Source organism: Anguilla anguilla, chromosome 16 (genome assembly GCF_013347855.1).
Source record: "Anguilla anguilla isolate fAngAng1 chromosome 16, fAngAng1.pri, whole genome shotgun sequence".
In the NCBI taxonomy this organism is placed as follows: domain Eukaryota; kingdom Metazoa; phylum Chordata; class Actinopteri; order Anguilliformes; family Anguillidae; genus Anguilla; species Anguilla anguilla.
This window is the reverse complement of record NC_049216.1, coordinates 23,018,610-23,043,711: the sequence shown is the minus strand read 5'-3', so window position 1 is coordinate 23,043,711 and position 25,102 is coordinate 23,018,610. Positions and strand designations below refer to the sequence as shown.

General features: G+C 45.2%; 1 protein-coding gene across 2 annotated transcripts in view; it reads right to left on the bottom strand.

Annotated features, from left to right (window-relative positions):
* Nucleotides 1–25,102, bottom strand: part of peak1 (pseudopodium-enriched atypical kinase 1) — a 120,327-nt gene that overhangs the window by 46,810 nt on the left and 48,415 nt on the right. The window contains exons 1-2 of one of the 2 annotated variants that reach the window (XM_035395672.1): nt 22,241–22,347; nt 12,261–12,346 (exon numbers count right to left, since the gene is read on the bottom strand). The gene's annotated coding sequence lies outside the window, so the exon portion shown is untranslated. Of the gene's footprint in view, nt 1–12,260; nt 12,347–22,240; nt 22,348–25,102 lie in introns of those variants that run through there. The other variant, XM_035395671.1, reaches the window with a different exon arrangement.

The following is a 25,102-nucleotide window of genomic DNA, read 5'->3' as shown; positions in this document are numbered from 1 at the left end:
TAGTCAAGCAAGTTAACTGAAGGGGGTGGAGGGGTGAGGGAATCAGAGGTGAAAAAAACAAAAAACACTAAAAAAAAAAAAAAACCCTGCTTTACATGTGTGAAAGCATACAAACTGTACACATTAATAAACACTAGAGGAGCTGCCACTATGCTAATGCCACCATTTCAGCCAATAGAAAAATGCAAATGAGGTCTCAGTAAATATAAATAAGTGGGCCATTCACTCAGTGCTGCCAGAACCAATGACACTAAAAACCCTCATTTTTATTTTCAAAAGTGTGGACTTGCAACGGTACATATATCTCTCACAATAAAACTCCCGCCACAATAAAACCCCCGCCACGGCGCCCCACACTGACGCTCGCTCGTACCGGCTTTGATATTCGTCTATGTGACACCCGAGATATAAACGCGAAGATTCACTCTAAACAGGCCCGGAAGGCACCGTGCATATTTTAGAGGTAAAAGTGGAAATCAGGTCCCTGGTGATGTTCCTGTCTCACTCTCTACCACACACACACACACACACACGCACGCACACACACACACTGAAGACGTGCAGCAAAACCAACATACATGACTAAGCTGCTGATATTGCATAGTGGCAGTCGAGGCTCAGTGGAGTGGCACAGTGGAGAGGCACAGTGGAGTGGCACAGTGGAGAGACACAGTGGAGTGGCACAGTAGAGAGGCACAGTGGAGAGACACAGTGGAGAGGCACAGTGGAGAGACACAGTGGAGTGGCACAGTAGAGAGGCACAGTGGAGAGGCACAGTGGAGAGGCCCAGTGGAGAGGCCCAGTGGAGAGACACAGTGGAGAGGCACAGTGGAGAGGCACAGTGGAGAGGCACAGTGGAGAGGCCCAGTGGAGTGGCACAGTGGAGAGACACCGTGGAGTGGCACAGTGGAGAGACACAGTGGAGAGGCCCAGTGGAGTGGCACAGTGGAGAGACACCGTGGAGAGGCCCAGTGGAGTGGCACAGTGGAGAGACACCAGTGGAGAGGCCCAGTGGAGTGGCACAGAGGCGGCTCACTTCAACTATCCAGTAGCGTAAATGGACAATACCTAAAACATGAGCAACTGCTCATACAGAACTCAAACACTTTCCCTGGATAACTATATTGGCAATGAAAATAATATACATTTGCCTTGAATACGACACCTGTGAAACACCCATAAATCCATATACTTTGCTCTCTTGGGGTGATGCAGCAGGCACTGTAATCCGACCCAGAGTTCCTTCCACAGAACGCATCAGACATTCTCTCTCCTCTCTTTGAAATGTAACCATCTATAGAGTGGGATCCCACTGACTGTGTAATCGCATCCAGAATCGCCAAGACAGCGGAGTATAATTGCTTTAATCAACACATCTTTAATGTTCTCTGCTGTTCACTTAAATAATGCAACTCAATATTATATTCTCTCATTCCTATGCATGAGATCAGCCACAATTAAATCATTTTAGAAGCTAAATAAAACAAAAAAGGCAAAGTTACTGATGTTTGTTTTATGTTCAGATTTTATAAATATGTATAAAAGGATACCAATGTCAAAAGCAAACATCAGACCCATTTAAAATATTTAAATAATGTAAATTACTGGTGTAAAAAATGCTATTCATAGCCTGCAGTGACATGTTCTGGGGCACGGGATGATAAATTATTGATGATAACATCTTAAATTAACCACCAAAACTTCAATGGCCCACACTGATTAAAATCTTTACAGTGAACTTCGTGTAAGATGACTCCCTCCCTCCCCCCCCCCCCACACATTTCCAAGATAAACGAGAAATGCAGCGCACGCCGTCCATCTCCATCGCTGACGCCAGAAGGTTTACTGCTATTGGCTGAGGCATCTGGTCGCAGTGTGACTTGCGCTGATAGGTTTTAAATGATTTCAGCTGATAACGCAGACTTAAAGCCAGGACAAATAGAGGCTTGCTTATAACATAAAGAGCTCAGGCCTTCCAGTGGCTCTAATGAAGGAACGCAGGGTGTTAATGAGAGGAGCAGGGCTCTCTGACAGGCCACCATACATTCATTACACATATACTGCAATATACGCAATTATGGGCCCGCTTCCAGGCTCCGCCACATGTGAAAGCTTGAAGTAATTTGTGGCCAGTTCGTACAGTGTCATGAGAGACCCTTCTGACAAGATAAATTACTTTTTTAATCAAAGCTTTAAAAAATAGGTTTCCTTTTTCCCCATGTTCAAAGTTTTGTGGTGTAGATAATTGATGAGATCCAAGACAGCCCATTACGAACGATACAGCCATTAAAAATGACACCGCTGAAAGAAATAAGCCAGCTCTTGGTGAAGTGCCCGACTCGGAATTGGAACACTGGGCCCAAACTATAGACCACAGCAGGACACACAACAGAGAGTGGGTGGAGCTAAAAGGCATCATAATCTCTTTGAGTGATACAAAACGGGCTGGAAAATAAGATTGGGAGAGAATCCTGTTAGATGCCATAACAGCCCACGGCTTGCACAGTTACATCTGCAAAATGTTATTATGCTCTACAATCCTGCTGAAGCTGGTTCAACAAGCTTCGAGATGCATTTGTTTAATGGGTATTCTTTTCTTTTAAAAAAACTACCGCATTACACTTTCCTTCAAGAGTTGAAAAAACAAAAACAACAAAAGAAACAAATAACTGAAGTGGTTAACTGAAGTTTGTCTATGGTTTCTTTCTGGGGGGGATTGCACTGAATCAGAATCTTTTAAAGGGGGGTGTACAGTCAGTGAAGCTGCATCTTTAAGGGGGGTGCACTCCCTGTGAATCTGAATCTTGAAAGTAGTTACACTTCCCATTCACAAGATTTCAATTTCTGCTACTTGGGAAAAGGTAGGAGGCAGTTAAGCTGTGTAAAAAATGGCTTAACCCTCCCACATATAACCTCTTCCCGCCTGTGCCAGGCATTAATGTATATTGATGACCCAATACAGAGAGCAGGATAGCAGGCAGCGTATGATATACTGTAGAGCAAAGTCGACTGGCCTTCTAAGAGCTGATAATGAATGTAAGGCTGCAGGCTCAGCCAAGAGACTGCACTGTGTAATTTTTACAGCCATGGCAACAGCACCCAAACAGTCTCCCCATTGAGAATGTCTATCCCAATTCAACCGGTCTTCATTCTCAGATTTTAGGGAGGATTGGACCCTGAAGAAGCACACTCACTTGATCCTGCAGTGTAATCATGTGCCAGCAGGTCCAGAATGGATCAAGCCTGGAACAGGGCCAACTGTGACTGACTGCCCCACGGGGTGGTGGTGGTGGTGGTGGTGGTGGTGGGGGTGGGGGGGGAATTTGCACATGATTCTCAGGGAAGGGGGGAGATTTCACTGATTCTCTCTCTCACAAGACTGACCCCTCTGGTCTATTCCCCAGCCCAAAGACTGCACAACCCCCCCCCCCCCCCCCCCCCCCCCCCCCCACCACCACCCCTCATCGGTAGACAGAGAAAGATGCAGTGATGGGGCTTGTCTACGAAAATAATCCAGCATTAATAATTTATGAGACTAAATGGGGAACTATTAAGAATAGAACGTGCAGCAGCATCACTAAACCCATCCTGAGAGGGGTGGCAGCTGTGCCCGCGCAGCAGCATCACTAAACCCATCCTGAGAGGGGTGGCAGCTGTGCCCGCGCAGCAGCATCACTAAACCCATCCTGAGAGGGGTGGCAGCTGTGCCCGCGCAGCAGCGCTTGCCATCGCAAGCCCTTAAGCGCCCAACACGGCCATCCGCAACCGGATTCAGAGAAACGTCCGGGGCTAATGTCCGGGGCTAACGTCCGGGGCTAACGTCCGGGGCTAACGTCCGGGGCTAACGTCCGGGGCTAACGTCCGGGGCTAACTTCCCTTCCAACATCCCATGGATCTACAGACAGCAAAGCGCCGCACAAAAACACGCTCAAGCACTTCACTCACAAGCCCCTCACAGGTGCTCCCATTCACACGCATCTGACACACGTGCACATGCACACACACTACAAGCAGACACATGGATACACACACACTACAAGCAGACACATGCATGCACACACACTACAAGCAGACACATGGATACACACACACTACAAGCAGACACATGCATACACACACACTACAAGCAGACACACACATGCACACACACTACAAGCAGACACACACATGCACACACACTACAAGCAGACACACACATGCACACACACTACAAGCAGACACACACATGCACACACACTACAAGCAGACACACGCATGCACACACACTACAAGCAGACACACGCATACACACACACTACAAGCAGACACACACATGCACACACACTACAAGAAGACACACACATGCACACACACTACAAACAGACACATGGATACACACACACTACAAGCAGACACACGCATACACACACACTACAAGCAGACACACGCATGCACACACACTACAAGCAGACACACGCATACACACACACTACAAGCAGACACACGCATGCACACACACTACAAGCAGACACGCATGCACACACACTACAAGCAGACACACGCATGCACACACACTACAAGCAGACACACGCATGCACACACACTACAAGCAGACACGCATGCACACACACTACAAGCAGACACACGCATTCACACACACTACAAGAAGACACACGCATGCACACACATGCACAGTGATTACTCAGAGACACACACACACACAGTGATTTCCTTACACACCTACACACACACACACACACACACAAGCAAACAAACATGCAGACACACACACACATTGCCCTTAGGCCATCACTTGCCCAGCCTTATCATCCCCAAGCAAACACATTTAATTGGCCTGCTCTGACTGTAGCCCCCTCCCCTTGGCCTCTCTGAGAGACAGAGAACAGCCCCGCATTCCTGGAAGTCTGAGACATTTTGTCTTGTGGGCAGATATTTCAGTTGTGGCTGCTAAAATCATCTTTAGCCAGAGAAATAACATTCCAGCACAGTGCTGGGTCTGAGAGCGCTGTATGTGGGAAGAGCCTGGGGGTGGAGACGCTTCTGACGCAAAAACAGGCAACTAATGACAGAACACAGAGACAAGCATGCACACACATACACATGCACACACACTCATACACATACAGTACACACACACACACACACACTCATACACATACACACACACACACACATACACACATGCACACACACTCATACACATACAGTACACACACACACACACTCATACACACATGCACACACACTCATACACATACAGTACACACACACACTTACATACACACACACACATGCACACACACTCATACACATACAGTACACACACACACTTACATACACACACACACACATACACATGCACACACACTCATGCACATACAGTACACACACACACACACACACACTCACACACACATGCATACACACAAGCAAACATGCAGATACACACAAAACCAAAATACATTTATATTGCAGTTACTAAGGTTGTTTTATATTGCGAAACTCCCAAATGAACAAACCGCTTCTTATTGTTCGGGGTACATTTCAAAGCATCTCACAGTGTTTCCCATCACAAAGCCATAACAGTACACAGCAGCAAAAGGTATACAGGAAGACTACCTGGTAATTACAGGCTTGCTAATAGCACCTCTGCCACAAAACAAATACATCTCACGCAGAGGCCTTGCCATTTCTCCGTATGTGTTATAACAGCCCTTTCCATCAGGCCTTCTGCGTTCTGGGGACCCTGCCTCTCTGTTTACTCACCCCTTCTACGGTGCCCTTTTCGATTCTAGCCTCCAGAATTTCTGTGTTTGCAGAGAGAGGGGGAAAAAAATGAAATCACATCCTTCTGGGAGCAGATGTTTGCGATCGTGCTCCGTCCCTCTGGTTTGTGTCCAGACATGTCGGACAGGAGGAAGTGACCAGCGCTGGGGCGGGACACAGGCAGCGCAGGCTTCACCTCTCAGCCTGTAATTTGGCCGATTCCTGAAAGCCAGCTCATCCCCTGGCCCTCGTCCTGTCCCGTACCTCTCCCACTTTAAAGCCTGCTCAAAGCACGACACAAAGGGCTTTGCTACACCACCTCAAGGGCTTTTTCTCGCCCTCTGACTCCATGCCAGGGCACTAGATTACAATGAAAGAACAGATGTTTTCAGCAACCTGGAATTCCACAGACCGCAATCCCACACTGGATTAATGGGAGAATGGCGCGTGTCTCCCATAACAGCGTGCAGGTTATTTATCTCTCACGCTCGCCTTTGTCTGGTTTCCCGGGACAAACACGGCTACGCCGAAGCGAGGGGTGACCGCGTGCTCCTCGGTTAGGAGGGAGGCTGGCAGTGTCGGCCACTGCAGGTGACGCTAATCAGAGCCTCATTACAGACGTCTGTTTTCGTTCCGCATCCGTCGTCTCCTACCCAGCAATCAGTTGCTAATCAGCTGACCTGAGAAACTAAACAAAATAATAAAAAACATCTTACATTAACATTCAGCTCGTTACCTGGATGACTGAGGCTCTGTTACCTGTGAACTGAACTCAGTCATTTGGCACACTGCCAGCAGATCAGCCTCAGGTCCTGGTACAACAGCTGACGCTGTGACACTAAAGTTATTTCTTAAGATACTCTCACCATGGCCTGGAATCAATCAGCTTTGTCCTTAATTTAGACTCAGAACTAAACTCAAGTGCATTTTACAGTACAGTACCGTTTGGTGCATTCAGCGCTTCCAACAATTAACTCACCAAACTGTGGAAAAAAGAAACTGTTCATGTAGTTTATTCAAATTCAAAGCAGAGGACATAATGTAGAATGAACCCAGGCCAGTTTGTCCCGTTCTATTAATATTAGAATTGTATATTAATATAATCAAACTGATAAACAAATTCTTGGTGTAGCAAATCTCCAAGCACTTGTTCGTGCAGCTATCACAATGGAAAAGACCAGGGATATTTCAGAATGTTTTATCAGAGGTAACATCGCAGTCCCTCATGGCACTTAGCACGGTAAGGCTCACTGAGACGGGGTAGAACAAAAGAGGGTTTCTGCCGGTTCCACCTACGGTGTGACCGATTGTCTTGGAAGGCGCCGTTCATCAGCGGCGGACAAGAACAGAATAACGAGGCCACGGCTCCTCGGTCGTCACGAGAAACGCGGTTTTGTGAAAGGCCAGGTGCTATCGGCCAATAACAGCGCTCCCCCTGGGTGAGCCATCCAATGCCCTGGTGCGCAGAGCACAGCGGTGCAGGCCATACACACGCCCCCCTAATGAGGGCTGGGTGCCAGGACAGCAGCACATCTGAGCATCAGTGCATCTGAACAGCAGCCAGAGAGGCTGCGAGACACATCTGCAGTGAGACCCTCAGAGAGAGAGAAAGAGAGAGAGAGAAAGAGAGGGGGGGGGGGGGAGAGAGAGAGAGAGAAAGCACGTGCAGCAGCATCTGCTGCAGACTCGGCAAACACACGTGTGCAAACACACGTGCACACGCACACAAATGCGCGCGCGCGCACACACACACACACACACACACAGAATGGCCACTCAGAAGTGTATCAGACTGCCCTTGAGCATGTTGAAATGAAAGTTTGTGTTTTCAGCTTGATTTCATATCCATGATATTCGACAGCAGCTCAGAAATGAAGCTGAGATCCAGTGATCCAGGCAGTTCCTGTCAAGGACTGGGAATCTGAAAATATTCCCCTAGTCCTTGTTCACACACAAACAGAAATAAACAATCCTTCATTTTACACACAGTATTTTCATATAAAGATACAGACACACACACACACAAGTATGTGTGTGCCCATAATACATTACATTTACACTGCATTCAGCCTACAAGCCTAATCTTCATCTGTCTGATGAAAACAATCCACCATTTCATGACTGCTAAATGGCAAGAGTGTATTCTACACAATGCGAGCGGAGGGGGGAAAAAAAGAAAAAAAAGGTAAAGAATAATTATCCCAGCTGATGCAGGGCTGAGCTGAGAAGTGCGATTGCTATCAGAGGTAATGCTAAGAGTGTTAGCGCCAGCTGCCTCCTGCTCGGAATGCTAATACAGCCCTCAGGCCCCTCCTGACTGTTCCCCACAGACAGAAGAGGAGCTGGAACAGAACCACTGCCGTGCCTGGGGAACCATCCTGTCGCAGGTGGGGGGTGTGTAGAGTGTCGAGGAGGATCCTCCTTTTGCTATTGTGGGTTGGGGTGGGGGGTGCGGGTGGGTGGTAACATCTGGAGCAAAGATAAACTGAGTCTTCATGAAACGACCCAAAGTCAGGAGAGTCACTGTAGCACAAGCAATCAATTCTTTTCTCCTAAGTGCCAATCAAATATTTTGACCTCCATTGCCTGAATACTATGATTGGTTCAAATCAGTGACTCACTCATGGCAACTGTGACAGGTCAGGTTCTCGCATAGCCTTAAAATACACTCTGTAACTTCATCCAGGGTGAAGCCACAGCATTCATGTTTTCACTAAGCTGCAAAGTGCACTGAAAAGCCGAACAGCTTCAAAGAGGGACACAATGTCCTCTCTCTCTCCACCAATTTCTTCTGTCTCTCACTCAGAAATAGGCTTCTGTGAGATTGCCATCTGCAGTTTTCAGTCAAGTAAATTACCCAGTTTACTGAAGATTCAGCAGCTTTGAAGATCCAACTTGTCCACTTAATATTGCAATCATGGAGATACACATCTACTCACACCATCCAAAATTTGCATTTTCAATAGCTTATAATATGTGCAGACTTCTTTTTGAAATTTGACAGGGGAACCACATTAAATCAAATGTATTAATGTGCATTCAGTGCATAGATTGATACTGTTTAAAAAAGCAATGACAGGAGAGTGCGTCTCATGAACCCTGAAATGGGCGGAGCTAATGTGCATCGACAGTGATTCTGTTACAGGTTTTATTCAGAATAGTGCAAAAAAGTTTAGACAAGGTTCTGTGGAAAAATTGAACTTCACATCAATGCAATCTAAACTCCACAGACATGTGGCAGGTAGAGACTTTGTCGCCAAAATGTTTTTTTATCAATATGCTCATAATAAACAAAAAAAACCAAGACCCTGGGAGTTCGAAAAGCTTGTGACGGTATGAAATGGGCCATCAGTGAGATCAATAAGACTAGTATAATGGTTAAGGGACTGGGCTTGTAACCTGAAGATTACAGGCCTGATTCCCAGGAAGAGCATTGCCATTGTACCCCTGAGCAAGGTACTTATCCAGGCTTCAGTAGATGTTCAGCTGTATAAGTGGATACTAGGAGACAAATTAGAAAAAAAGCTGTGCAAACTGTTCTGGATACGTCTGCTAAATGCTGCTAAACGTCTGCTAAATGGTAATGTACAGTAAATGTAATGCAATATTATCTCACAAGCACTCTGCTAGGGTGGGTCCCATAATTTGTGTGTGTGTGATTTGCATGTGTGTGTGTCTGTAAAAACAGGCTCTCTCCTGTGAGATGAATAACATCCTGAGACTGAATGACAAAGAGGTTCCTAATGATCACTGTGTATACGGTACACTGAATGACAACAAGGTTCCTAATAACCACTGTGTATACGGTACACTGAATGACAACAAGGTTCCTAATAACCACTGTGTATACGGTACACTGAATGACAACAAGTTTCCTAATAACCACTGTTTACAGGACACCCTGAATGACAACAAGGTTCCTAATAATCACTGTGTACAGGACACCCTGAATGACAACAAGGTTCCTAATAACAGGAGTGTACAATACTGCTGGAGATTCACTTATTTTTGTCCAGATCATTATCCACTTCACCAAAACATTTATTAAGCTAAATGAGGGCATGCGGTGATGAATTGAAAATGTGAATGCGTAGGATTCTGCTTCAAGGGGAAGAGGGCTGTCTAGTCCTTGTAAAGACTGTGTGTGATTGTGTGTGTGTGTATGTGTATGTGCCTGTGTGTGCGCGTGTGCGTGTGTGGAGGGGCAATAACCACTCCTTTACTGTAGAAAGGCTCGTATCTGAATGAATGAGACAGAAACCGCACAATGACTCATCGCATTGGGGGTGCTACTGTGTCTGTCTGTGCACGGGCACTACCCCTGATACCCCCCCCATTCCCCTAACCCCAGCGCAGCTCTGACTGACCCCACACCCCAGAGACGGTGTTAAACCAACCAAAAAATACAATACAAGGACAACACAAACAAGACTGCTGAATTATTCATGCGTCTGATAGACCTTAGAGCAGGTCTGAGTTTTGGTTGAGCTCTGAAACACCCATATAATCAGATATGGGAATTTCAACAAAAGCCACCAGTGTGGAAAAAAGCAGCTAACGTAGCGGGTAGTAAACCCCGGGAGGGGGTGGGGTGGGGTGGGGGGGGTGGCCTGAGCAGCCGCCGCAACATCTGGCGCACGGCGAAGCCCACCGAACCGAGAACTCTCACATCCCGCTAACACCGCGAAGAGCTCATTCTCACCATGCTGCCAGACGGAGCGCGGCACCATCGTCCCCCCCGCCAAGCGCACGCACATGACCCCGGCAGTGACATCCCTGAGACATCTCATTCACGCCTTCAGGGAGACCAGCCGGCCCATCCACACCTATGATTAAGCTGCTTTATAAAAGTTCTACCAGACTCAACCATTCAAATTTTCTGGGTAACTTTACAAATTCTTCATTTCAGCCTCGAGGCGAGGGAGAAATGAACCCACACATGGTCCGTTTGCTCCTCTTATAGATGCTCGGCAGGTGCCAAGGACTACAAAACAGCCCCACGGCCTTTGGAGGTACAATAAGCAGCATTGCTGCTAATGTTAATGCTAATACTGAGAAACTGCAATAGTGAACACCTGCCCCTTCCCACAGGGCATTGCATGCAAGACTAGAGCACGCTCAGAACTGGAAGGCAGACCAGAATAATTGAAAGCAGGGCAGCCACCATAAACCCTATTTAAACTGACTGAAAAGAGGATAGTGCTGGGTAATACAATCATGCATGATACTGCCTTTTCTGTGATTTCAATTCTCCCAGCAGTGCTAGCAGTGTTAACCATCTCTCAGTGTAGGCATATGCTCTGTTCTGTTCGTCTTCCATTATGTATAAGAATGTGCTTTCTCTTTGAGGCAGTCAAAACTTACAGAAATGGCCTGATGGGAGCAAGAACAGGGATCTGGGCTGAACAGTTATAGCTATGAAAGCTTCTGCTTAACAGAACCCTTTTCAGTGCTTGAAGTCCCTGTATTCAAATGAGCAAAACCTAGAAGACCCAGTTTGGCATACCAATCATTTCTGGAACATCCCATTTTGAGCCAAGCTAAAGTTGAAAAGACTGCAGCTGCCAACATTTAAAGAAATATACTGCCGGGTCAAGAAAGTAATTTAACAGGAGGTGATCTACAGTTTTACAAGCAGTATGTAAATCATATAAAGTTGATAGATGGCTCAGAATTATAAAGTCCATAAATGTATCAGGGGCTATCAAGCGTAATCTGTTGTCACAATTCTAACCTCTTAAACACCACAGTAAGAATTGACCTTTATTTTGGTAGCAAAATATTGCAGCCTAAAACAAATAGTCTTACTGTGGTAAATATTTATAGCATCCCGTGTCTAGATCCACTCGTAAGCAGCAGTACACAATAAGAAGTAACAGTATGCACATGGGCAAAAATCTGAAATACTAGTACTCTGTACCGGTGAGTACAGGCTCAATTCAAGCACTGCCCTTGTTCCCCCCAAACTCAAAGGAAATAAAACACAATAATCAAGTTTATAGAGGTGGGTAAAAAATTGAAGCAGGATGTTGCAACAATGGGCAGCTTGGTGATGCATTGAATAGCACAGTCACCTCACAGCAAGAATGTACCCAGTTTGAATCCTGAGCAAGGGCCTTTCTGCTTGGAGTTTGCATGTTCTCCCTGTGTCCACGTGGGTTTCTGTCGGATACTCCAGTTTCCTCCCACAGTCCAAAGACATGCAGTGGACTAATCAGAGACTCTAAATTGTCCGTAGGTATGAGTGTGTGAGTGAATAGTGTGTGGGCCCAGTGATAGAACTGTCCAGGGTGTATTTCTGGCTCTTGCCCACTGCATGCTGGGATAGGCACCAGCCCCCCCCCCCGTGACCCTGACCAGGAATAAGCAGTCTTGAACATGGATGGTAGGATTTTGCAATGAAGAGGTGAGACGATGAATAGACTGGACATTCAAAATTGGACAGAAAGTGAAACAAGATAAAATGGTGTAAGATAAAACAAGATAAAACTCACAGCAAAGACGTCAGAGCATCGCCATGGAGCCTCATGTACGATATGCTGTCCCTTCCTCCCTCTGGCAGGTGAAGGCTTTCTCCGATCTGTAGAGAGAGAGATGAATTATACTTATTATAATAATTTATAGTCATGCTGCAGCCTTTATTCATGTGTCACATAGTACAGTGTGGTGAAAACACACTGTAGAGCCCATATTGACAACACCAACTCACTGTAGACTGCTAATGAAGCACAGAGAGTGTGAGAGAGGAGGAGTAGGGAGTGGAAGAAAGACAGGAAGAAGAGAAGGAGAGTGAGTGGGACAGACAGAAGAGTGGGAGAGAGATATCAGAATATAATGAAATTCACCAGCGTTCCTAGCTCTGCAGGATATTCACAAACTGCCCGTTTTCCTTAGAGGGGAAATGAGGTGTGTGCAGTACTGGCACTGAAATAGCCAGCATCCTGTCACAAAGCACACACACTACAGTTTCTGAGTAATCATTTTTATCGCCGTTCACTGTCAGCACATTCTTTATCTGAAAACTTTGGCCTTTTATTACTTTGTCAATTTGAACTGGCTAATTCTATTTGACTACTGTATTTTTAATGTGGTTATTCACTCAGTGTTTATAAAATAAGGTTCATAATATTTTATAGGTTTATAATGTCCTGAGATGTTTCTCTATACTATGGAGCAAAGTCACTTGAATAGACCAGTGAGAGAGATATCCAGACACAAATGACATGACAGAGACAGACACAGAAAGAGAGATAGAAAGAAAGAAAGAGAGGGAGAGAGAGAGAAAGTGAGGGAGAGAGGGAAGGAGAAAGAGACAGAGCAAGGGAGGGAGACAAAGAAACGGAGAATGAGAAAGAGAGGGAGAGAAGGAGGGAAGTAGAAAGAAAAAGAGACAGGGAGGGACAAAAAGAAAGGGAGAGAGAAGGAGAGAGAGACAGACAGAGTGAGAGAGAGTATTTCAGTGTCGTAGCAATGAGGTGAGGAGCAGCACTGTAATTTCCTCTCCTCCCCAGGGCTGCTCGGGGGGTGGGGGGGTGGGGGGTGTTAATCAGCCGCGGGACAGAACGGCCGGCTGCCTGTCTGACCCCCGTCCAAATGTAAAGGACCGGGGCCGACACCCACTACTGAGCTCCTCCACCCACCCCCTCCGGCAACGGCAAGCAGACAGCGCCTCCACACAGAACCCACAACTAAAAGGACCATCAGTGACGCGGGAGCGGTCATTCAGGTTTATTTGAGGAAAAAAAATCATTTTTTGAACCTGAGGGATTCTTTGAAATGTTGGGCAATTTCTCAGTCTAACTATGGTCTGTTCATCATGTGAATCAAAGAACAGAGAAATAATGGAGAAAATGTCCCATTTTGTTTAGTGTAATGGGAACACAGTTTCATATGAAATTCATGTTTTAAAGGCATTATTACAATAATTATGATTAGCAAGATAATAATTTTTATTATCGTACCCTAAGGTCTTACTGTAATGTTAAGTTATATGCACTATTACCATGCTGTTTTTTTTGTATGATGTTTGCAAATATTCCTGCATGTATTTAACTTTCAATATACAGTATTTACTTTTACCCTTTTTGTAGCCTGAATCTGTGCAAAGCATCAATCATCAACACGGAAACTGACAACACTTTACACACAAAAAAACATGTTTAGTGATCAGCTGATCACAGCTGATCCTGTAAAGCAGGGACACTCAAATCTGGCCCCTGAGGCCAGAGATTTAACTCACCTGGGGCCCCAGGTTTTCCCAGGTTTAAACCAGTCCCGGATTAGATAGGAGGAATGACAAACCAGGAATGAGGGCCAGATCTGAGTACCTCTGCTGAAATTATACATCCACAAAAAATTAAAAGATACCCCAAACAATCTGACGGTGACTCTAGGGGAAAAACAAAAGATGCTCCCTGGCAGAGCTAAATCTATCTCAGCTGAAATCGATCACTGTTAGCCCATTAGTGAAACACATTATGATAGACTGTGTATTAGAAGTTCAATCCCCATTTAAATTCCACAGTGCTGTTAGCTCTTCCTTTCCCACAGAAAAAAAAAAACACAGTTCCATCAGCGGATGTGTTGGGCTGAGAAGAGCTCCAAAGGGCAAAATGCACATCTTTTTCAATATCCAACCCTCCTGTTTCTCCAGCCGTAGCCTGGAGCCATTCCCGCGAAGGACGCTTTGCCTGCTAATGACGAACACAGGAGAAGACCGGCGTGTAATCCACGCTCGTGGGAACATACCTTCCGTGAGAATAAATGAGCAGTTAACTGCTTTTTGAAACTGGGAAGGCAGGGGTTTACTGTCTGTTTGGGCCGTGTCAGCACGGAGCCTCTATTAACTGCCCTTTCCCCTGAACATGCTATCAACAGGGACACTCATACACACCAGCATCAAACATAACTTCATGAATACTAGTTACCCAAGATAACTAATAAAAATAATACCCATCTAAGTGAGCTTTATCCGAGACCACTGTTGACTGTTTTAATTCCTCGGTTAAACAGCAGTGTGGAGGTTTCCTGCAGAAGTCCCTCTTTGCTGCAGACCCAGTTATTTCCTACAACACCTCCAGGTTTGCAGTGCACACCAACCCCTTTCCTCACGACCACACCGTCATTACCTCCGCCTCATCTCTTATCTGGGTTTGCACTACTACTGTCCATACATAAACAAACACAGACACACAGGTACACAGACACATACGCACACAAACATACACAGACACACACAAACACGCACACAAACACACACAGACGCACACGCACACGAACACACAGACACACGTGCACAAACACAGACACACGTGCACACGAACATACAAATACACACGCACACAAACACACAGGCAGAGGCAGTCACAGGGTAAAGAACTCAGATACCAATTTGAGGGGGTGATTTCTGGGAGAGCACCCAACAGGTGACTACCCTCCTCCAGTGAAACACAATATTTTGTGTGGAATTTGCCCGTGGCCTTCAGGCTTCCAGCCAATTAGCATCTTGCCATGTAAATCTATAGTGTGAGCTGGCACTTAAATATATAAACATAGCTATTTATATAGTTCAAAATATGTTTTCAACATATTATGTAGAGAGAAAAAGAGGAAGAGAGAGGGCAAGAGAGACAGTTAAATAGAGGGAGGGAGAGAGAAAGAGACAGAGAGAGAGAGAGGGGAAGTGAGAGAGAGATCTTAACAGCCATCCTTAACCAAGCACCTCTGGGTGAATCTTCACCCTTCTTTTTAACTGCATGCTTGTAGTTGGGAAAAAAATGAGATGTTTCGAACACTTCCCCCCTGCCTTCAGCACCCCCCCCAAGCCCACTTCAGCAAAATGAAAAAATAAAAAAATTACTTTTCAATACCTAAAATTGCCAACACAGAGGGTGGAGAGTGGGGGTTTATTGACAATTGTGCTTCTCTGTGCTCAGAAATCAAGTAACAGTATGCGAGCTGAATGTGTTATTGTCGCTTTGAAGTGGCTGTAATTTAAAACGGAGCACTCTCTAATGCTCTTATTGCAAAGGGCCTAGCCGTGCAACCAGAGATACCCACACATAAAACCTAAACACACTCACCGCTGTCATCACTGAAATTCACAAAGAACACACGACCTGTCCAGGAGAAAACTGACTGGATAGAACCAAGACCTATTCCACTGCTCTCCTGCACAAAAGGCAATAGAAAACGCTCTCAACACCTTCTTATAACCACGTCTGGTTTACATTTTAGCACATTTAGCAATTATTAGCTTGGCCCCACCTGGCCTTGTACAGGACAGCATTTGGGAATCCAGCCTCTTCATTCGGGGAACAGAGGATTTCAAAAGCTGGGAGTTCCCTCAGCCCAAACTACATGCTTACTGTCGAACCCACAAAACTGTGGGGAGCTGCACTGCTTGGAATTATGAAGTGCACAAGTGCCATCCAGGAAGGAATATGGTTGACAATCCATTCTTGACAAAGGAGCTTCAAAGACAATATGAGATGCACAGTTAAACACAAATTACTCAAAAGAACCTGCTTCAGTGAAGCAGTTTAGATGGGGAAAATACTCCATGTCATTCCATATCCAGAGTAAATGATGAGCACCCATACAATCACAGCTACAGTATTCTTCAGCTATCCCACCGATTCCATTACAGGGAAATGTTTTATAACAAGCACACAAACTTTAAACTTGCTTCATTAAACTTTACTCACCATTGAAAGGTATTTCTTTTTTCTGCAGCATTACAGATAAAACAAGAAAACACACTTATACATACGCACTTCATATATAAAATATACATATCTAACATCAAAACAGAAGATTAATTGCAAACAGTATATCACTGCCTCAACACTAATCAGAGCACTGAACACAAGGTGCTTGGTACTGCATGCCTGCAATCTGAAAACACCATGGCAACAAGAACTGTCACTATGTAACACACTGCAATCAGTGAAAAATCTGACTGTAAACAGCCACAACCAAAAAGATTATTTCCATTGCATGGGAGTCTGCATGGGGGCTTCTGTGTGCTGTCAGTCACTACCTTTCCTGCGATGTGACAGAAAAGCGCATGCTTCCTGCCACAGGATTATTGCACTGTTCTGTCTTTAGGCTCCTCCGCCTCTGTTGCCATAACAACCCAGGTCTGATGTGGAAACAATCATGCTATGCACTGCATGTAAAAAGCTACATGTGTGGATCTCTGCGTGCATGTCTGTGTGTGCATGAATGTGTTTTTGTGCATATGTGGGTGTTTGTGCGTGCATGTGTGCGGCACAACATGCAGCCGAATGATAGGTTTAATTTGCTTGGCAAAGTGTGTGCTGCCACTAGTGTTGTTATATCAAGGTACATAGCGAGCTAAACAAAAAGACATATCTAGATAACACATCTAGCACTGCAACTTCACCTCTTGTGTCTAATTTTCCAGGAATTCCTTCTTATTGTTCATAGAATACGGTTACACCTTTGGAAGAATAATTGCATACTTAGATATCCCCCCTTTCTCCAATCTGAAACTGCCTGCTGGTTGGCTGAACAAAAGACAAAACAGTTTGGAAAGGATTTTCACCAGGAAGTCATGCAGTTGTTAATATTACTTTGGCACTAATGTTGTCATGTCACTCAGTTCCCCAAAGATGTGCATAATTGCAAATTGATGGTTTGGTGGTTAACCTTAGCTTTAAACAACTGAATAAAAGCAGGAGGCTACAGGCCACAGAAAACACTTTACAGCCTCATATTGTCCTTTTTACTGGTGATGGCACAGTCAAAGCTTTCCCGCACGGAGTCCTAGTTTTCCACGTTTGTTTAATTCACATCTCACAAGCCTTTACACATGAATAAATAGGCATCATAGCCGAGTGTCTTTTGTCAGCCGCTGACAAAAGCATCACAGTGAGACTGATCCTTGCTTTCATCCCCATGTTATTACAAAAAAAAACCTCCTGCAGCACTTTTCAGATACCGAGATGGCGGCTCAAAAATTGTCTGTGATTTCGAAAAAATACGTATACATTCCATCAAATTTGCTCTGCTTGAACAAGCTGACTTGTGGCTGGATTTTTAACACACACTTCACAAAAATGAATACCTGAAGCATCGATTATGTGACATCACTGTTTGGAGATTGATCTCAGGAATGCTTCTTCTCAACTTATATGAGGTCTACAGAGGTTCTGAGAGCAAGAGGAGAATTAGAAGATTAATGCTGCAGAGCAGCCTAGCTCTGGCAGAGTGAGGTCTAGGAATCCAAAGATATCAGGTTATGAGTGACTGACTGATCGGAACTGATCATGAGCACTTTGCTGCAAAGTAGTCTTTTGATTCATCCAGACATAAAAGTTATTGGCAGCATCCAGCAGCAGCTCCGCTCTTAATGGGGTTCCATACATAGACATATCATGAGCCCAAGGGCCCCAGGAACACCTTGAGGGCCCCTCCCTTGCCAAAAAGAGGAGCCCGCATTCCGCAGCAGGGTTTGATGGGGTCCATGAGGTCCTGGGCTCAACAGACCCCATCAGTAATCCATGTTTGGCTCCATGAAGCCTCAGTCTCCAGTCTCTATGTTCTTCCAGGTTTTACAGGAATATTCAATGTTTTGGGACTAAGCTTCTTTTTTCCTGTTTGGTGACTTTGCCGACTGAAACTGTTTGACTGTTAGAGGACACCCTAGCTGATAATATAAACTATATTATAGCCCATCCTTCCAGGTATGAGGGCTGATTTTGAAATGTGTGTCTGTATGTTTGTGTGTGTGTGTGCGCGCGTGCTGGTGTTTATCTGCAGTCCTCTCCAGGGTTGATGCTGTGGTTCAGGGGAAGGGGGGGTGTTTATCCTGATGGTTCGGAGGGTGTTTTCATTTCAAATGACCTTCCTCTCGGGGGACCGCAGTGCTTTAGAGGGAGCTGGGTCAATCAATACACCCGGGACACAAAGGCAACGCAGCTTTCAGCTCATCAATGGGCAGAGAGAGCACCGCCAACTCCATCCCAAACCGCCAGCAACTTCAAAGCCACGACGAAACCTTCACTTTGCCTAACGTAAACACCCAAGCTCCCTTCAACAGCATGGGCCTGAATATTTCACCAGCCATTGTTCCTTACTGTTCAGCTTTAAAAAGATCACCAGGGCACTCTCATTTCAGGAACTTAAAAACGGCATTATTAATGCAGCACGTCTACTCAGGAGATCAGAGTTGCACCGAAGCATTTTGGCTACAAACCTTTGTCACAGTATTAATACTTTTGTGCCTGTCAAAGCTAGTCTACAACAAGCAAGTTGTAACAATCAAAGGGTGTGAAATCAGGTGTAAACTTCCTTATTTTTGAAGGAAAACTGGAAGAGATTCATTCATTGCAAGTGGTACACTGCAGACAGAGGATAGTTCAAAATATAGAAGATGAACCCCATTTCAGTGATGGAGACTGACACTGTCTGTCCTCGGCTGTAGAGAGAGATAATACTTCAATTATCTACAGTCTGTAAACAGAGGGTGCACACCTTCACTGTGAATCATTCACTGATGATGTTAATGAGTCAGCGTAGGCCACAGGAGATGGTGATGCATGTTTTGTATTCAGACCGCACGGCTATAGTAGTTGGTGCGAAGGTTGCCCCTTTCTGAAAAAATAAAAAATAAAATCTGTTCTGCCAATCAGGGGTCACCATGGTATTGCAGACATTTGAGGGTTAATTGACCCCACTGCTCAAAGGACACAGGTTTTGCTGTCCTGATTTTCTGTCCGTAGACACCTGTCTGAGCGTGATCCTGTATCAGTTTGTCAATAAGTACATTCCCTGGCTTTCCTCTAGTTAGCAATAATACTCTTGTTACCTGCAGTGTCTCAGAGCATCCCTAACCTTCACCATAACCTGTCAAGCCGTACCCGATACCCACCCTGACTATAGCCCAATCCAAAAACATAGAAACCCAACTCTAACGCCAGGTTCTAAACCCACACCGACTCATTTAACTTCTCATGTTAGCTACAATTTTTCAGTCCCTCCGTGGGTTTCCGTGTTTGATTTCCAGCAATCTGTGATGATTTACTGTGTTACTACTAAATAAATGTAAAAATGAACCATTTTAAAGTGCATAATTTTAATTAAAACACATTAAAAAAACAAACAAAAAACATTCTTCAGATGAGCAATGCAATACGCTTCAGATAAAACAGCACACATTGTATTTTCAGCAGGTACAGTGTATTGTTTGATTTGCGTTCAGACTGAACATCGGTATATTGTTTGATTTGATTTGATCACCCTGCCACTGGATATAAGCTCATAAATTTCTGGGGTGCAAAATAATATAAGTAGCATTTTGAGCATGTTTGCCTCTTTTCCACAGGAATAGGTACATTGTTAAAAACTTAATCCAACTTAATCCACCTTGGTCAGGAAATAGGCATAAATGGCCTGTGGATATTTTCGGATGTTTTCAAAATTCTAAGTCAGAGTTGCAGGCGCAGCATTAAAGTGTTCAGTTAAGAATATTCTAATCACATATTTGAAAGGGTTAAGCCTTCATGAAACCAATAATGATCAGGATGATCTTGTGTTATTAGTGACCTCACACATTTCTACTTGGGTGTTTTGCAGCCATGGGCAAAGTGTTTCAATTGGTTGTATTTAGTGATTGACAGCATATGATAGTCCTGCCCATTATGAGGGCCCAGAAGCCTCAATCTCCCATCACAAATAAAAACAGCCCTTGGAAGGAGGGATGGAAGGCAGCTGTCAGCTGTCATGCATCACTGTGGCAAGAAGAGTGTCACAGAGGTCACATGACATCACCGTTGCGTGAAACTCGACCATGCAGGAGCAGGAGCAAGCAAAGGAGGGTCATATCTGGGACATGCCGGTCTACCTTTCAGTGGTTACAGCCTGGACTCAATCAATAGCTCTTCACTGCTTTGAGCCAGATGAACTCAAGAATATTTTCTTCACAAACTAAAAGTTTGAAAAGTTGAATGACCGCCAAAGTTAATGAAAAAAATAATGTTGGCATTGTACAAAAGAAACACTTGCACAGAGTGACTGCTGGACAAATTTTGATCGAACCCAGGCAGACATACCCCCTTCTTAGTTGTTGCCATGGTGATGTTACAGGCAGTGCGGGGCGAGTGAGTCTTCAGGAAACACGTAATGGGTGGGGCTACCATGTGCTGTCAATCATTTATTCATATTAACCCAAACAAAATGCTGGGCAGCCCATAACAAAACTGATTGCTACAACACGGGTCACTAAGAGCTCCGCCTATTTCAGGACTATCAAAGCCTCTCTCCCATAAATAATCTTCAAGTATCAGATATTTTACCAACCTATTACCAGCTTACAAAAACTATAATCGATGCATCAAGGAAAGTGTCTCTTCATCTAAAAGGTTAAGAACATTGAACAGATATTTCAAATATCTTTTTTTCTAATTTCAAGGCCTCATGAAAATACTGCTTTCTGAATTCACAAGAGGCAAACATAGTTCAAACGAACACGGGTGGTAGACTTCATCACACAATCAAGGTAATCTATTTTGGCAGACGGATGGTATGTGCTGTCAACAGGTGCTTTTTAAAATCCATTTTCTGGACACTGATGAAAGCATTTAATTTTTTTCCATTGAGCTTCGCTATAAAGATTCAGCTATTCTGAACAAGAAGCTATGTATGTTCAGTTCTATGGTTTTATTGAAAAAATGGCAAGGGAAACACTTACAGAAGCAATGCCGACTGCAAAAAAAGTATATTTTCTAGATGAATCTTTGTTTCAGTGGAATTCATAACCTTGCCAAAGCAAGCGTCCTTCTTTCCTATTTTAATAGCGAGTGATAATCCTGAAAGAACATTCCTCCGGAACACAAATAATAACACAGGCTAAACTGAACTGAAACAAACTAGGCAGGAAATGGAGAAATTTCAACAATCCATTCTTAAAAATAAAATAAAAAAATCTATTTAAAAAAAATCACCCCAAAAAACTAAAAATTACATAGCCATGCTTCTCATTCAAGAAAAGCATGCCAGTTAATCTGTGAGCAGAATAAAGAAGAAAAAAAAACAAGCAATCACAATTTAATTTAGAATTCATTTGCCGCCTGGGGAGGGAGGCATCAGTGTCAAAAGAAAGAAATAAAGAAAAAAAAGTGTCATCCAAGCATTCAGTAGTGACACCGATCACTGCTGTGACTAAGACTGATGCAGTGACAGCCAACCAGGGCGCTAGCGGAAACGTGCTAGCGGAAAGGCACGTGCGAACGACTCGTTAGCATTCCACCCTCCCTCTCATCAACACGCGTACTCTACTCAACGGAGCCAGGAGCCACTCCCACTCTCCACACTCCAGCAAGCCGCGTCCGTCCGTCTGTCTGTCTGTCCATCTGTCTGTGTCGCACGCACAGAACTGCCAGCAACAGTTGCCCTGAGCCAGTGCAGGAAGAAAGAGAGGAAGGAAGAGAAAAAGAACAGCGGAACTTACGGAGGGGTAGAGACGGCGTGTGGAGTCGGCATCGGCGCTGGGTGAAGAGTTACACGGAGACTGCAGGGGGAGGGGCCGAGGAGAGCACGCTGCACTTGGCCTCACTCCCCACCCCCTCCCCATGCCCCCCACCCTCATCCTCTCTGTACCGCCATACATCCGAAACCCCGGTCTCTCCCAGAAACCCGATATCTTCCACCTCGCCACCCCCTCTTTCTTACAGGGTATCAATAATTCAGTTACGGCTAAAAGCTCCGTTATTAAACACAGGCTCGGACAAAGGAGGGGGCGAGAGCAGGGTACTAGCACAGAGCTGGAGAGAGAAAGAGAGAGTACAAGGGGGAGATCGAGAGAGGGGGAGAGACAGCATGGGAGAGAGAGTGAGAGACAGCGCAGGAGAGAGAGAGCACGAGAGAGAGAGAGAGATCGGGGGGAGAGAGAGAGAGAGAGAGAGCACATCTGCAGTGGGCTCCCAAAGGAACGCATCAATTTCCTAATGACTGTTAATGAAGCACTCGGAGGGTCCTGCGCAACCAGCTGCCAGAGTAACGGTGGGCAATGGGGTGGAGGGGGCATTGGCGGAGGGGGGGGTGGGGGGGATAAGGGTACTGCAGCCCCTGGCTGGCACCTCTTATTTCAATTCTCCTCAGAACAGAACAACAAAAGGCCAAATCCTGGTCAGACAAGCACAGCATCTCTCCTGAGCTACCATACATCATATCTCTCACCCCCTGTAGAGTCCCCCTGATCAGTCACCAGACTGGGTCTCAAACACAGTGAAATTCCCCTGTCCCATCGATCACCAGACTGGGTCTCAAACACACTGATCAGTCACCAAACTGGCTCTACAAAGGAACAGATCTGTGTTGCATAAGCACCACCCCCCTGGCCCACTTTCATTCAATACATTTTCTGTCTGTCCATATTTCTTCCCTTTCTCCTTTTGTCACTGTGCAGCACGTCTGCCTGGTTCCTCCCTGCTCCCTCGGACTCCGATCGCCTCCTTATTTGGGACTCGCCGCTCGGTTTCTGTCCGTTTTTTCTTCTCCCCCTCTTTCACACGGGCCTCTCGTCTTCCTTCTGAGAACTGACGGCCGTTCAGCGACTCATCTCATGAAAAATCTCATTACACGTCCGTCCAGCGGCGGGATTCGCTGTGGGGAAAAATGTGGCGGGAACCGAGGGCTGACGAGGAGCAGACAGAAATCGATTCGTCCGCCAGGCGTCCGCGCCAGGCGCGGGAATGCTGTGATGTCACTGGAGTCCAAATCCCACAGTCAGGTTATTCAGAGCGGCGACACAAAGCCAAAATCAATACCCCAAAAAGGGTCTATTAAAAATACATCATGCTTATCTTTTAAATTTCATATATATAAATAAACCAGACTTGGTCACACACCGGACAAAGAATTCTGAACTGGGGAGAACATTCTATTAGCTTTCAGGAGCAGGTCGTTTATCATTTGATCATTTAAATGCAATGCGTGCACATTAAATTTAGCCTGGGAAGATTAAGGGGACATTTTTTTTCACCAGCCAGTACCATTTTTCACTTTTGGACTCTTTCAGGACCCCCCCCCTGCCATATCCCCAGTATTTCTACCCTGGCTTGAACCCAAAAAGAGAATGCCTTCCAATTCTGTAATGAACAGATGGAAAGGGCCTGGCAACTCTTGACTCTCTTTGAAAATAACTGACCATCGGATTAAGCGAATCCCTGCAGCTACAGCTGCATCACAAGGAAACTGTCATCAGGTGGTGTCCACCATTACAGACCCAAGCTCACTGTGGCATTCTGGCTCCAGCGCTGTAGACTCCAGTGGTCTGAAGGACCTGCCTCACAACTCCTGGGATGCCAGAATGAACTTCCTGCGAGCCTCCATGACTGTAACTGATGGATACTTTCCAAAAAGTCAGTCCCTCTGAACTTTTTCCATTTACTCAGTATTGCTGAAGGAAAAAGGCTCTGTTAGACTGAAATGGCTTATGCCTCTCCTTTCTGTATAAGTAGACAACCCAGAGTTAAACCCTACCTGGCTAGGACTGAAAATGCAGCAGCACCTGGAGAAAAAGCAAAACAACCTAAAATACCATTACCTCAAGATAACTGTTAGAACTGAAAATTAACTCTGACAATGGCACAAACTGTTAGCCAGCAATGCAACCGGACACATAATTTGTAAAAGCCAAATTGTTCGTTTTGTCTGGGTCAGAAATGTGCATTTAATTAACCCTCCATAAAGGTTAAAAACGAAAAATCAATGAACCTTTTTGAAAAAAGAAAAAGAAAAACAAAAACAAAAACAAAACTGAACTGCATATTAAAACATGCTTAAATGTGTGGTACAAAATGTCCCCCCTCATTCTAATTAGTACCATCCCATTCCCCCAACTGTGCGTGGGGGATTGGGCAGAGGTTATTGAGCCTTGGTGACTGAGCTGAGCAGACAGACAGCAGAGACTCTACATGCTGGTGGAGACGTGAGCAGAGGCTGATGGGATACAGGAATGTTGACATGTCCCCCTGAAAACTGTCACTTTTATTTTATTTTTTTTAAATGCGCCTGGGCGACTCAGACGTGGGCAGAATGCTGAGCTGGTGATGGGGTTTCATGACTCCGCCACACACAGCTGATATCTGAGCCACATCGGTTTGGGTTTCACCATGAACCCGACGTAGCCCTGGCAACAGGGGCCAGCCAGAGGGGCCAATGGCAACATCAATCACTCCTGCATCTCTCTGCAGGGATTATAGCTATACAGGCACTAATCCTGTCAGACATGGACAACACACACAAACACACGTGCACACACAGACATAGACATGCACACACACACAGGCACATACACACACAGAGACAC